Below are 15,450 nucleotides of genomic sequence, written 5' to 3'. Positions count from 1 at the left end.
CCCACAGTAAGCTTTCTTCCCAAGGTCACTAGGCACACTCAGAACCATGCTCCATACCCTCACTTTGTTGTAGTATAGGTACTTTTTTCTTTTTTTAATTTTTATTTTTAATTTATGTATGACAGCAGAATGCACTACAATTCTTATTACACATATAGAGCACAATTTTTCATATCTCTGGTTGTATACATAGTATATTCACACCAATTCGTGTCTTCATAAAAGTACTTTGGATGATAATGATCATCACATTCCACCATCATTAATTACCCCATGCCTCCTCCCTTCCCCTCCAACCCCTCTGCCCTGTCTAGAGTTCATCTACTTCTCCTATGCTCCCTCTCCCTAACCCACTATGAATCAGCCTCCTTATATCAAAGAATACGTTGGCATTTAGTTTTTTGAGATTGGCTTACTTCACTTAGTATTATCTTCTCCAACGCCATCCATTTACCTGCAAATGCCATGATTTTATTCTCTTTTATTGCTGAGTAATATTCCATTGTGTATATATGCCACATTTTTTAATCCATTCATCTATTGAAGGGCATCTAGATTGGTTCCACAGTTTAGCTATTGTCCTCGGTGTATACCCAAAGGATTTAAAAACAGCATACTACAGGGACACAGCCACATCAATGTTTTTTATAGCAGCATAATTCGTAATATAGGTATTTTAGTTCTTCAATGAAATGAATGAATGAAGATTTTTGCCTGCATTGTGGAAGGAACATGGGAACTGAAACATTCAAAATGAATGAAACACGAAGTGGAGGGATTCCAAATATATCCCGAGAGTATTCTTGGGAGAGAAAAGAGTGGGTCTTTCCCTGAAGAATCACCTTCCAGTCCTTGTTTTCTTCTGGCAGCCCCTTTCTTTAAGGGAACTGCAAAATAATACCCACACTCTTTTTTTTTAAGTCTTTTTAAAATATTTTTTGAGTTGTTGACGAACCTTTATTTGATTCATTTATTTATATGTAGTGCTGAGAATTGAACCCAGTGCCTCACACATGTGAGGCAAGCACTCTACCACTGAGCCACAACCCCAGCCCAATACCCACACCCTTTTAAAAGGGATTTCATTTACCTATAGGAGGAGAATATTTAAAAATATCACAGTTACCAAACTTCAGCCTTTACTGCAGAAAGGGTTCAGAGATAAGTTCACAATGTGGTAAGAAGACTGCCTCCACTCCAGGAGGGAACTGTCAAGTGGCTGGAGAACTCAAGCAAGGGTGGTCCTGTGCGCATGGAAGACCTGAAGCTGAAGGGTACCTGGGAAACAACACAGACTACAGCAAAGGGCAAGAGGGAGAAAGGATTTAAAGAGGGAACAACATGTTTGAGAGATGTTTTTCCATTTTGGGCTAATGGCTTCAGGAAATATTCATGTTCAGAAATAGAACAAATTATAAAAAGGGAAACTTTTAAAATGTACCTTTTATTAGGTTACAGAAATTAATTCCTCAGATTGTTTTAAAATATCTCTTAGATTTAGAAATGAAGATACAATTATGTAGAAGACTATAGTGGCAATGTCATTATTTTTGAGTAGTGGGATCACTTTGTGTTTATTTCTGTCTGTAGTTTTTCATAACAATAATATTAACTTTTAGGACAGTTACATTCAATCCTGGCTGCAATCAGGCAGCCCCTTTCTTTAAGGGAACTGCAAAATAATACACACACTCTGTTTTTTTAAGTTTTATATTTATATATTTTTTGAGTTGTTGATGAACCTTTATTTGATTCATTTATTTATATGTGGTGCTGAGAATTGAACCCAATGCCTCATACATGTGAACATTGGAAGCTTTCTTAAAACTACCTAGGCCCCAACCCCTGGGATTCTGGTTAGTCTGTGGTAAGGGCTCCGATGTCGATATTTTTAAAGTTCCTCCAATGAGTAGGCTGGGTTGAGGCTCCTGTCCTACAAGTGGTTTTTCTTCCCAACTTTATTCTGTCCTAAGAAGGAAGATTGCTCAGATTCTAAAGATGGAGTCAGAAGAGCTTAAATAAGCTCAAAAAGAACAATATTCTCCCTATTCCTTTTTCTCTGGTTAGAAAGATGTGTGTTTGTCCCACTGAAGTACAACTTCTCAGACTTCTACACATGCAGTGGCACAAGTCAAACAGTGTGCCTGTGTCCAGGCGGATCAGAGTAACCACCCGAGGGAGGCAGTGCCCACCAAGTCCAGCCCAGCTTCCCACTCTCTGCATTAGTACTTGAAACAGCTTCAACTAAAGAAAAGGCATTTCTTTCCAACCTGATAAGGCTTTTAGTCCCTAAGATAAATTTTCTTTTAGTAACCTCAGAAGGGAAGGAGGTCAATGGGTCAAAGCAAAGAACTCAGGAATTTGTGTTCTTCAATCAAATACCATTTATCATAGCCACAGCCAGATCTTGACTTCTCATAAATATGTGTTGCTTATTTAACAAAAAAATAACTTCGAGGTAAAAGAATATAATTGTTTTCTTGGGTACTACTAATAATAGTGCCCATTTCAGTTATCCAGCAAATATCCAGGTGAAATCACCACTCCCTGACCCCCGTACTGGTTCCCTTGTTCACTTGGCAGATTTTCTATTGAATAGATTTAATGAAGGTAGAACCTGAATGAAAATGAGGAGGGAAATAAAGAGATATTTCAGGGGAACTGACACAATTGGTACTAATGATCCAATGAGATGAAGGATGGAATAAAAGGAGAAAATGTGCTTAACAAGATGGAGGAGAGAGCCCATCTTTATAGTAAATACTACAGAAAAGAAAAATTCAGGCCCTGAGCTGATAAGGAATTTTTCCCAAATTAGTGACTCCGTAGAAGATAGAATCTGTTGTTGAAATACTAAGCAAAAAAAAAAAAAAAATGCCTCTTCTTTTTTGATGCTAAAGATCCAAATGCTATGATAAAATCTAAAGAGTTCTATGAGGTTCTTTTTTTTACTCAAAATTCTGAATCCCCAAAAATTGCTTCCAGTAGGTGGACCCTTAGCCTGGATTTGGAAATTGTTCAATGAGTGTTTCTGACCTATGCATGTAGGGAGCTTATGTGATTTCTTTTTATCATTTACATTCATCAGACTGCTCATTTTCTTCCACGTAATAACTCAGCAATTCTTCAGCTCTTTTAATGTGTAATAACAATAATGGGAATAATATTGCCATTTATTAGTCATTAGTATTCATCTGGAACTGTCTTAGGTTCTTTCCAGATACTAGTTCATCTATTCGTACAATAGCATCGTCAAGTAGGTGTAATTATCTCCATTTTGAAAATGAAACTTCAAGAAACAAAATAAATCACCAAAGGTCAAGAGTTAATACCATAATCAGATCTATGAACCTCTAATAAATAAATATCAATGTTGCTTATTAATTGTACCAGCTGAAACATTTACTTTCGGTTAAGTTAATGAATATACAGTCTCCCCGCTTCATATGGGAATCGTGACCTACAGAAAAAACTGGAAGGTAACCCTGAGATTCCCTAAGAAGTCAAAAGTCCATAGAACATTGGCAAAATAATTTTGACTTTTTTAAAAAAAAATGCTGAGAATCAAAGAGAAAAGATTAACTTTCTCCAATGTCACTTTGATTATATATGGCAGATTATATATGATTTTCTCAACAACCTTATGAGATAAATATTAACCTCCTCACTTTAGAGGTTCCAGAAAAGTTTATTCAACTTGTCCAGGGTCACAGAGCTATTAAGTGTAGGAGTTTGAATTCACATCTATGATTATCTGATTCTAATGTTTGAAATATTAATTGCTGTTGAGTCATGTCTTCCAGATAGTTATTGACAGAACAGGTACTAGAATCAGGGAAAAGATCATTTTAGTATTAATTTGGGTTTTGTATGTGTAAAAGAAGAAACATTTAGAGAACAGCATTTCTCTTCTCTACACCCGGTGGCTCTGTGGGTTTTGTGGAGGAACCATGGGGTCACACTGAGGGTCACCAAAGGTAACCTGCCTTATAAGGTGTCTCTGAGGTGAAATGAAGTAGAAAAATATGGAAGAACCTCATTGCTCAATAGACTTCATCATTTGCTTTCTAAAGTTAAGAACCAAATGTAAAGTAGTAAATACATCAGCAGGAGCACCACCTCCCACACTCTGCACTCTACCTGCACCTAGAAAAGAAGGAGTCAGGAGGAGGAGAGGGTATAGCTGCTGCTTCTGTGTTTGATGCTTGATATGGTTATTTTGTTTGGTTGTTTTCTCATTTATTTTCAAAACCATTTGTGTGAGGAGAAAAGTGCTGATTGACTATGGATGAAATAGAAAACACGATGTTCTTCATCAATTGCTGTCTTAACAAATAGCTTCCATCCCAAATGAGCTTTTGATAAAATATTTTGGAGATGAATATGGATGCACTTGAGAAGGGTATATTAGAAGAAGCAGGCTTTGCTGTCAACTCAAGTGTCTGAATTCCAGTAATGTACAACTTGGACGTGAATTCAGAGGAAGTTCAACAGTGTTGAGAGAAAGCAGCTTCCAAAAGAGTTTATCTCCCTTTTGAAATAAGATTACACACAAAAAAAAAATGGATGAAATTCTATGACTTAAGATACTGATTTAAAAAAAAAAGAGTTTGAACTTTATAGTTCTTCCCCTTCTAAACTATTTTATGTTCAATGGTATTTTTAATTCCAGAATTTCCTAGAAGCCATTATTGTGTATAGTAAAAAACAAAGACTTCATGCAGATTTCTGTTTTCCATGCTCAGTGAAATTGATTTTTTTTCTATTTATTCTCAGTCTGAAGTTAGCATTATACTGAACTTTGCTGTATTGCAAAATCTCCAAGATATAAGTGTAGAAAAATAGTAGAACCTGGCCCCGATTCAAAGTCCTATTTGTAAAGTGATATTAAGAAGACTGAATCATTTGGTAAGTAGAAATGAAATATGACAATTTTAGTTACCTGCATGATATAATATAGCTCCTGAAAATAAAAAAGTGTAACTAACCTGACTCTCGAGTTAACTGAGAAGTATCACAACTTATTTCAATTCTTCATTACTCAATCATGCATCTGAATCAATACAGCTTTACTTGAATATGAGAGCTATCCCTTATCTGTGGTTTTGCTTTCTGAAGCTTCCGTTACCTGCAGTCAACCTGCATAGTCATAGCTTGATGATTCTTCTGACTTATCGTCAGAAGGTCAACAGTGACCTGACATTCGTCACAACGCTTGCGCCATTCATCTCGATTTATCCCATCACACAGGCATTGCGTCATCTCCATATCAGCTCAAGGAAAAAGGTGGTTGCAGTGCAATAAGTTATTTTGAGAAAGAGAGAGACCACAGTCACATAACTTTTACTGCAATATGTGGTTATAATTGTTCTATTTTGTTATTAATTATTGTTAATCTCTGTGTTTAATTAACAAATTAAACTTTATCATAGGCAATTATGTATAGCAAAACTCAGCATATGGAGGATTTCAGGCATTCACTGGAAGTCTTGGAATGCTTCCCCTACAGGTAGGAAGAGACTATTGTACTAAGAATAAGAAAGAAAAAATTTAGAGCTATTGATTTGGATATTTGGAAAAGGAAGGAAGGAAGGAAGGAAGGAAGGGAGGGAGGGAGGAAGGACCCTTCCCCTAATCTCCTAATAGTGGTCCTTAAAGGAGTTCCATGGCCTGAGACTCCCTCTTTAGCTTAGATATGGCTGAAAATTAATGGGAAGTTTTGGTGGTTCTCTATTATTGAATTGGTGGCTACAGGTATTATTGGTTGCAATTAAAATTGCTTCTTTATTTTAGCATCTAATTGTCTCTCAGACATAATCACTGCAAGTCAGATGCTCAGAAAAGAAGCCCCACTTCCAGGCCCCCTCATAGGTCTTCTCACAGAGCTTCTTCCACCTCATGTCCTGGACCACATCACCAACCCTGTCCCTTCCATCAGGGGAAGGCCGCTTTCCATAGGGATCTTCCCCCTCAGGCAGAAATCCTTCCTGTATACTTGGGCAATAGTGCAAATCCAAATATTTCTCTAGCCAGTACAGATTTATCTCTAGTCTATTGTACATTTTATGCCAAAGCACACTTGCTTAATAAACTCTGCATTTCTCTTTTCCACCCGGGATAAAATAGAACAACGTACTGAGAAAGTTCCATCCACAGCCTGTCACTTACCACATCTTTTTTCCCAGTTCCCAAGCTTATGTATTATTATTAAAAATTATACTAATAATTACCAAGAAAACTTTGATATCTACCTACCTACAGCATTTGTATGATATGTAATGATAACTTTTCGTTGTTTTATTAACCAATTTATAATTTAAGATATAGCTTCAATGTGCCCCAAATGTTTTATAACACTATATAAGTTGTCTACTAGGTTCTATTTGTCTCATATCATGGTTTAGTGTCTCATGTGTGAGACAATTCAATAAGGTTTAGAGATGAAATGATTATATTATGAGCCTTGACCCAGTTGGAGAATTAATCCCCCAATAGCGATTAACTGAATGGTAACTGTAGGCAGGTAGGGTGTGGCTGGAGGAGGTGGGCCCTGAGGTGTGCCTTTGAGGTTGATATTTTGTCCTTGTTGTGCATAGCTCTCTCTGCTTTTTGGTGCCATGTTCCCAGCTGCTTTTATCTGCCACACACTTTTGCCATGATTTTCTGCATCATCTCAGGCCTCGAGGATTGGAAGTAACCATCTATGAACGGAGACCTTTGAAACCGTGAGCCTCAGAATAAACATTTCCTCCTTAAAACTGCTCTTGTCAGGCCTTTTGGTCACAGGAAAGAAAACATCTGCTTAAAACATCTCAATACCAGGTATGGGAAGCCACTATATTTGTTGCTTATTAATATTACCATTACTAAAAATAAGCAGTAAGACATAATAACTAGAATACTTTCTTTTATATCCAAATGGATGAGGAAAAATTGAAAGTTTTTAGTACCGTAATTTAAAAAGCTAAATTAGCAAAAAGGACTATTAAGAGATATTCCTTTAATTTAGTTTTGTGGAAAATCTAAATATAACATACTAAATTGAAACTATTGAGTCCACAATAGCTGGCAATTAAATAAGGAAGAGTTGAGGTGGGGATGAATTTCAGAAAAATGTGTCAAAAGAATGCAGGAAAGGCAGGAATACATAAGGATACATCATTTGTCACTAATGTGTTGTCATGGCAGGAAAAAAATCAAGAACATGATAATTTATGAATCCCAGTAGGATGCTAAAGATTTCTTCATTTGGTTGGGTATGGATATGTCTTTTTGTACTCTCCCTTCACTGAAATTGATTGCTACATTCCTCTCACTGTTGCTTCTTGGGAAAATCATGATAATTGTTTTTTCCAACCACAAACTTGATATGTTAAAACAATACATGTTGAAAGAACTGCAAGAAATCGAGACCAGCATTGTTCCTGTTAGGTTCTTCATTTCCTCCCTTTCCTTATCTCTTCCCTGACCCATTTACCTCTGTTTCTTTCAGTTGCCATGTTCCAATAAATCATGAAGAAACAACATATTTTATGCTTTAATTCATTTCCATGTGCTAATCCTATTTTTGAAAATTGAATAACTCAGTGAAAGGAAAAATTCACAATCTGAATAAGAACCACACCAAAACAAATAAAATAAGTGACTAAAACAATAGAGTGGGTTTTATGTATTTTCTTTTGTTATTTAATCTCAAGAATAAAATTAATTTGCCTTGGGGCTGGGGATGTGGCTCAAGTGGTAGCACGCTCGTCTGGCATGCGTGCGGCCCGGGTTTGATCCTCAGCACCACATACCAACAAAGATGTTGTGTCTGCCAATAACTAAAAAAATAAATAAATAAATAAATATGTTAAAAAAAAATAATAATAATTAATTTGCCTTTATATCTTATTTTTCCATTTATAAAATAACTTGTAGTCTTTTTTAAGCTTCTATTTTTATATCATAATATCATATGATATTATAATAAACAGAATATAATAAACATAATATCATTTTATATCATAATAAACAGAACCATTTACCTAGTACTTGCCATTTACAGTGCAACTTGAATCTCAGAAACGTCTGGTATAGCTCCCATTAAAGAGATGTGCAGACTGAGGTTATAGAGATCTTGATTCTGCCAGAGTTATGTGGTTAGTAAGGGCTTTCCAGAGCTGAATCACACCTCTTCTGATATATGTCCCAGGTTCTCCTTAGTATACTACACTGCAACTAAAGAGTGGTTATTAACCACCAAGTCTTCTTATGTTACTGAGGGATCAATATCTATTTTTTAAACTATTATGCTCTGGACAAATGCATGGGAGTTTTGCCTTGGCAGTTAAAGTGAAAATAAGTAGGTAGATGTCTTAGCTCAGATTGCTAGAACAAAATACCATAGACTGGGTGGCTGAAAAACCAGACATGGATTATCTCATAGTTCTGGAAACTAGAAAGTCCAAGATCAAGGTCCAACAGGGTTGTTTCTGCTAAAGGCTCTTTTCCTAGCTTGTGAATGATTGCCTTCTTGCTCTGTCTTCACATGATAGAAAAAGAACCCTGGTCTTTTTTCTTTTCTTATAAAAGCACTAATCTCATTGTAGGGACCTCACCCTCATGACCTAATCTAAGCCTAATTATCTCCTAAAGGCCCTACCTCCAAATACCATTTATTGAGAGTTTAGGGCTTCAACATATGAATTTGTGGACAAAAATCTGTCCGTCCATGATCGTGGGTTTAATATAAATGTATCTTCATGCTAAATTAGAGAGCAAAATTGTTACTAGAATTATAGAATTGTAGGGTGAACTCAGAAATCATCTCCCAATTTTTCTTTTACATAAGACAAATGCTCAGGGAAGAATCAAGCCATTTGTCCAAACATGGTCAATTTGTCATTTGTTCCCTTCCATTTTCCTGCTTCAACTCAAAGTTAAACTAACAGTTCAATATACTGCCTCAATTCTCTTCCTATTAACTTCTCCATTTCCTGCAAACTGACTTAGATCTTCACCATCCTACTAAATTGTCCTCTGCTTAGCTAAACTTGTTTTCCAGAATAAGAATCAAGGAAACATTGGTTTCTCTAGAAACTACTCCTAGAAGCCCAAGACAAGCAGAATCAAGATTCCTCTTGGGATCTGGCCACACCTTTACCATAGATCATAGACATTGTGCCCCACGCTTCCTACCCCCAATCAAAGTCCAGGAACACCTATGTTCTCAGCAGCTCCAGCGCCCAGGTCTTGCTGCCATTAGATTAGCCCTACTCAGAGGCTGTCTTGCTGAGCCATGTTGCTCAGGACTGGGTCTGTTCAAACCTAGGATGCAGATTTCAATTTCTGCTAAGCAATGCCCAAGCATTTATGTGATAGAACATGCTAATTGCTAGATTGAAAAGACAAAAGGACTAACATAGCAACTTTGATGAGAGTTTAACATCCACCATCTGTGGACCCTCAACAGGCCATAGCCACACTGGGAGTCAGGCTTGTTCCCCAGGCCACGTGTCTAGTCCTCCTATCTCCCTTCCTCCCTCCCTTCTCCCAGCCCCAGCTCAGCTGTCTTGTGCATCCAGTTGATTGTCCCAGTCGGAAGACTTGCCATGTCACCTGTCTGATTGCCTCCTACTAAACCAGGCCCTCTCCCCACAACATGGCTCACCTTCCACTTAAAAACAGTCTCTTCCTAAGAGCAATTCTAGTCCCTTCTATGAAGAAATGGATGTTCCATGTTACTTCACCAAGATAGAGCCCTCCACTAACTGCAGCTCTACCCCTCTGAGACTTTGGACTCTTTCCTCTGCTTGTGATCCCTGCCATGGCTTTTCTGACATTCAGCTTTAATTAATGGAGCTGTCACATTGCTAAGCTTCCACGAGCCATCTCAGAATAGTGTCAAAACTGTCCTCTGGGCCTCTTGCCAGGGTGCTATCTGTTGTGTCACCAAAGAGCCTCCCACCATTGATATCTCCCTCTTACCTCACTTTCTGTTCTATCCCTTTGATTCTGCCCTCTCCCAGGACAATTCATGTGTCCCCACTGGTATATGTTACCCAGGCCCTGTAGTGTATGACTGAAGCATAGACTGTCTTTCCTCCTGTAGCTGGCCTGTGCCAGCATCAGAACATGCTGGTATTTGACCCCAATTGTTGGTCTGGTGTCCAAGATGGGAGGGGGGCTAGATCTTGCAGAGGGCATGTACTGTCTTCTATTTCATCTGCGTCATTGGAGGCTTTAGAATAGTCCTCCAATAAAATAAAGTGGTTCTATTTTCTAACTAGAGGGAAAGGGCAGGAAGATTCTGGAGACTCTATGCAGATACCCTGTCTCAAATTTCAGGGCCCCACTCCTTCCCTGACAGGGACTTGGCTCTAGTGTAGTAAACCTGTCGCCAAGAATTCTGCCTCTTCTCAAGTCTGTCACTTCCAGTTCAGTCCTGTGCCAAATGTCATCCTTTCTCTGCATAATGGATGAAGGCAATGGGGGAGAGGAGTCCAATGGACTGAATGTCTATGCACTCCCCCAAATTCATGTGTTGGAATCCTTATCTCTAAGGTGATGGTACTAGGAAGTGGGGCCTTTGGGGTGATTAGGTCAAGGTGAAGTACTCGTGATGAGATTCATGTCTGTATAAGATGGACCCCAGAGAAAGTCCTCTCCCTCCCACCTTATGAGGCCACACTGAGAAGGCAGCATGTATGAACCAAGAAGTGGCACTCACCAGAGTACAGATTCTGCCTGGACTTTGAACTTGGACTTCACAAAAACAACCTCCAGATATTAATTTCTGGTTTTTATAAGTTACTCACTCTACAGTATTTTGTTATAGCAGTGTTACTGAACCAGGCCTGTTTTGCTTGTTGCACAGTATGTTAATCACTAAAATGAGTTTTGCAAAAGAGAGTTTATTCTCAAAACAGGCAAGTGAAGAGGTGGGAGACAAGTCTCAGATCCATCTCCCAGAGCACAGGATTTGGGTTATTTGTGTGAAAAAGAAGCAGAGTGATATGAAGATTGGGGAAAGGTGCTTGAAGGTGAAGTAATCAGTGGTCTGCACATGCATAATCAACCTTCATGGTTCTTCCTGGGATGCATGTTCAGAAAATAGTCACATTAGCATGATCTGAGGGTGCCCATCAGACACTTAACATTAACCCAAGTGAAGAGTTGATATCTTAGACAAAAACAGCCTTCAAGCCCCTGGAAAGCAACCGTTAGCATCATAACCCATGTGTCAGAGGTGTCATCTACAGGAAAGCTAGTGGGAAGCTAATAATAGATAGCTCAGCTGTGTGACCTCCATAATTAGTGATTGTGTTAGTCAGCTTTTCGTCACTGTGACTAAAAATACTTGACAAGAAAAACTTGGAAGAAAAGTTTATTTTGAGCTCACAGTTTCAGAGGCTCAGTTCATGGTCAACCAGATTGCGTTGCTCTGTACCTGAGATGAGGCAGAACATCTTGGTGAACAGGTGTGATGGAGGACCAATGCTCAGCTCATGGCAGCCTGGGGTGGGGTGGGGGGAGACAGGGGAGAAGTAGCTGGGAAGAAAATATAATCCCCAATGGCACGCCCTTAGTGACCTACTTTAGCCAGCCATGCCCCACTTGCTTACAGTTACCACTTAGAAAGGCATTCAAGTTATTAATCCATCAAATAGATTAACTCTCACAATCTAGTCATACCACTCTGAACATTCCTTGAATCGACACATGAGTTGTTCAAGAGACACCTCATATGCAAACCATAATAATGATTTTTAGTTTTTTGCAAAAACTCCTTGTTTTGTTGACTGGCACGCTGTGCAGTGGACAAAACAGGCCTGATTTGGTAAGAGCTTCCTCAACAGACAAAGATACAGTTATGAGGAAGAATCTCCATAAGTACTGCTTAGGAAGCCCTCTGATTCTCATGCTTCAAATTGTGATTAGCCAACCTGAGCCTACCAGTTTCTTTCTTCTATGCATCACTAGGGCAGAGCAATAATTACACCATTCCACTGTGTTTGTCTGTTCTGTTTCCCCCCCCCCCAATAACTTTCCTATGCCAGAGATGTTGTGCCAGAGCTGTGCATCCTCTGCCACTCCTATTCCATTCCAATTCATCCCATGTGAGTCTCCACAGTTACACTGCTGCAGCATGCCAGGGAGCACAGCGTCCCATTGTGACCCTCTGTTTCTAGGACACTCCTTGTTACCAGCTGCCTTTGATTAGATTTCCTGGGAGCAGAGCCAGAGAAAAATGTGAGTATAATTTTTTGAAACAGTACCATTGAAGAAAATCCTGGAAGGAATGGGAGAGAGGTAGGATATGGAAAGAAAGAGGAGAGCAAGGCTGTGGTTTCAGAAAAAAAAAAAAAATCTAAATTTAGCCTGAGTCCTGACAAGGACAGGGAGTACTGTCACATAGATCCCACACAGAGCTGTCCCACCTAAGGCAAGGGGATTAGGTTTTGTATCCCTCTATCAGTCATACTTGAATCCATTGTGAATACTGAATCTTGAGTGATGTGAATTTGTGTTTTTAAATAAGGCTGATCTCAGTCCCCATTAAGCTTTCACATCTTTAGGATGGTTTCCTACCAGGTTTTTGATCTGGGACAAGTTAATTACCCATTCTCACCTTTAGCTGCTTTCCAAAAATTGGGGATATTGATTGCTAGTTCAAAAAAATTATTGAAAAGTAAAGGAGACTATATAAAGCACTTGCTGATAAATTTTCATTAGTGCTTAGTGAGCACTAGTGAATGTTAATTCCTAATCCTCTCCCTTAATTATAGCACACTGTTATTTGATTTGAGACAAGTTGCTTAATTTTTCTGCATTTCAAGAAAATATCTGAATTCCTTCTGTATACAAATCCTACAGGATTGTTGTAGCATTCACACACACATGCACACATACATGCACACGGACACACACCAAAAAAAATGACTTTTTAAAAGTATTACTAAAATTCAATATTTTGTTAGCATCAATGTTGTTTTGTTGGCAAATGAGTTCAAAAATCATTAGCATATTTTTAACTACAAGTTATGGATGCAAAGCAATTTTATTATCCTATACCACTTGAATGAAAATAAGAGAGTTATAAGGTATATTCTGCATATAATGAGCAAAGACTCTGAATCTCTGACCAAAAATGAATAATTCTTTGATTCTAAATTTTAAGTCAAGGTAAACAGTTTGCTTTATTTATTTATTTTTGTAAATTCCTAGCTTTCTTATAACTCATTAACTATTGAATGGTACATATTTAAATGAAGTATCACTGATAAAATTTCTTACTATCAGAGATAAATAGACAGAATGTCTTTAGTTTGTTTTAAATTATATATTTTAAATTGAAGAAATATAAGACAGAAAACACAAAATCATTACCTACAAAAAAGGATGTCTTCTTTAAATTTTTAAAATTTTTTTAATTTTTTTTTTTTTGGTACCAGGTATTAAGATGTCTTTTATTAAATGTCGACAAGCTCATGCCGGAATACTCAGATCTACATCTTAAAAGGTATTTTGTTCCAAATTATAACCTTAACAGAGTCACCTGTTTTCTAAATTTTCCTTTTCTTCATTGTTAATTATTTCGTGAACTGTGGTTTACTTTACTGTTACTCTTCTTGGTTGCTTAACAACAATAACAATGACAGAGACTACACAAACAGAAAAGAAATGTAATAACACTGACAGAGTGACATTGGCAAAAATGACAGAGTAAGGATCTCCAACTCTCCTTCATCAAAACAAGAAGGAAATTGGCAAAAAAAAATTGTTAGAATCACCTTTTTCAGAATGCTGGAAATTAATCAAAGACTCACGATATCCAGGTAGTGTTTATTCAAGAACTGGCTGAATCTTGGTAAGAAAAGCAAACTTAATGGTAGTTTAACCTAATCTATTACCATGTCCACCTCTCCAATTCCACAGTAGCCTTGACAAATAATAGCCCACAGTCACAGTGAAAATCAATAGCCTGGCAGCCACCAGAGAAAGCAGAAAAGGATTAGATCTCCTTCAAAGGACCATTCTCAGAGAACTGTCATTATTTGACATTACCAATGGTTCCCTGGAAGACCCCAACCATAAGCCTTTCTTTATTTGACCTCCTTCATGGTTGGAATGAACATGGGGCTCTGTGGGAGAGCACTAACCTAGGAAGCCCAAAACCACGGGTTCAATCCATGCCAACACATACACACACACACAAATTAAAACAAAAATGTTTAAGTCTTTTCCTGACAGCATTTGTATAAGAGTGCATCTGCCTGAAGTGGTAGATAATAGTTGAGACACACAAAAAGCTAACCAAAAATCTTTAAAAAGGAAAAAAAAAAAAAAAAAACCTGCCCATGGAGTCTTTGATAAGCTATGACATATTCCTACAAATCTCAAAGGGTCTATGCATGTCCTGAGTAGTAAATATGTCCAAGAAAGACCTGATAAGGCCCTAAGAACTTCACCTGGCTGACTTGGAGGATTCATGTAAGCACAAAATACAGGGCAAGGAAGAGTTATCAATTGCATGGCTGAGTGGTGAAGGTTTACCCCGACACACACAGCCCCTTAGCACAAAGCAGGAGGTGCAGTGGTTCATCCATTAAGAAAATCTCTGTCTAATCTTTACCTGACCACTAAACTGAGAGCTAAGACTTCAGTGACCACATATGGCAAGGAAGACATATTTTACAAAATTAGTTCAGAAAAGTCACTATACAGACATCCATGACAAACCCCTGAGAAGGAACAAGAGCATAATTCTAGATTTGCCACATTATATTATTTTACACTTAAAGTAATCACAAAATTTCAACAACAAAAAAAATTATGAAACATGTCAAGAAATAAGAAAGTATGCCCCATAAAAAGGAAGGGAAAGCAGTTATTTTAGTCAGTTTTTCATTGCTGTAACCAAAATACCTAACAATAACAACTTAGAGGAGGAAAAGTTTATTTGGAGCTCATGGTTTCGAAGGTGCAGTCTATGATCAGCCAACTCCATTGCTCTGGTAAGGCAGAACATCATGGTGGAAAGTCATGGTAGAGGAGTGCTTCTCCATTTATGGTGGCCAGGAAACAGAGATAGGAAGGGGTTTCAGGGAAGGTGAACCTTTCCAGGGCCCACCTCCAATGACCCACCTCCTCCAGCCATGCCCCACCTGCCTACAATTATCAGTATTCAAACTAGGATGAGCTCATTAGATTGTAGCTCTTGGAATCTGATCATGTAACCTCTGAGTATCCCTGCATTAACTCAGGAGCTTTTGGAGGACACCTCATATCCAAACCATGACAGCAGTCAACACGAACTGTCCCTGAGAAAGCCAGATGTTGGACTAACTAGACAAAGATTTTAAATTAGCTTTCTAAATATAGTCACAAAATTTTGGCTGGGGTTATGGATCAGCTGTAGAGCCCTCACCTAGCACGGGCGAGGCGTTCGGTTCGATCCTCAGCTCC

The 15,450-nt window shown here is 38.1% G+C and overlaps 1 long non-coding RNA gene across 1 annotated transcript in view; it reads right to left on the bottom strand.

Moving 5' to 3' along the window:
• LOC125610570 overlaps positions 1-10,081 on the bottom strand; it is a 50,778-nt gene extending 40,697 nt beyond the window's left edge. The window contains exon 1 of the long non-coding RNA XR_007340571.1: positions 9,970-10,081. This is a non-coding gene — a long non-coding RNA (uncharacterized LOC125610570). The remainder of the gene's footprint in view (positions 1-9,969) is intronic.
• Positions 10,082-15,450: the final 5,369 nt, after the last annotated feature.

This window comes from Marmota marmota, unplaced genomic scaffold (genome assembly GCF_001458135.2).
Source record: "Marmota marmota marmota unplaced genomic scaffold, marMar, whole genome shotgun sequence".
NCBI classification, from domain to species: Eukaryota; Metazoa; Chordata; class Mammalia; order Rodentia; family Sciuridae; genus Marmota; species Marmota marmota.
The sequence above is the reverse complement of the archived record's forward strand: the minus strand, read 5'-3'. Positions and strand labels throughout refer to the sequence as shown.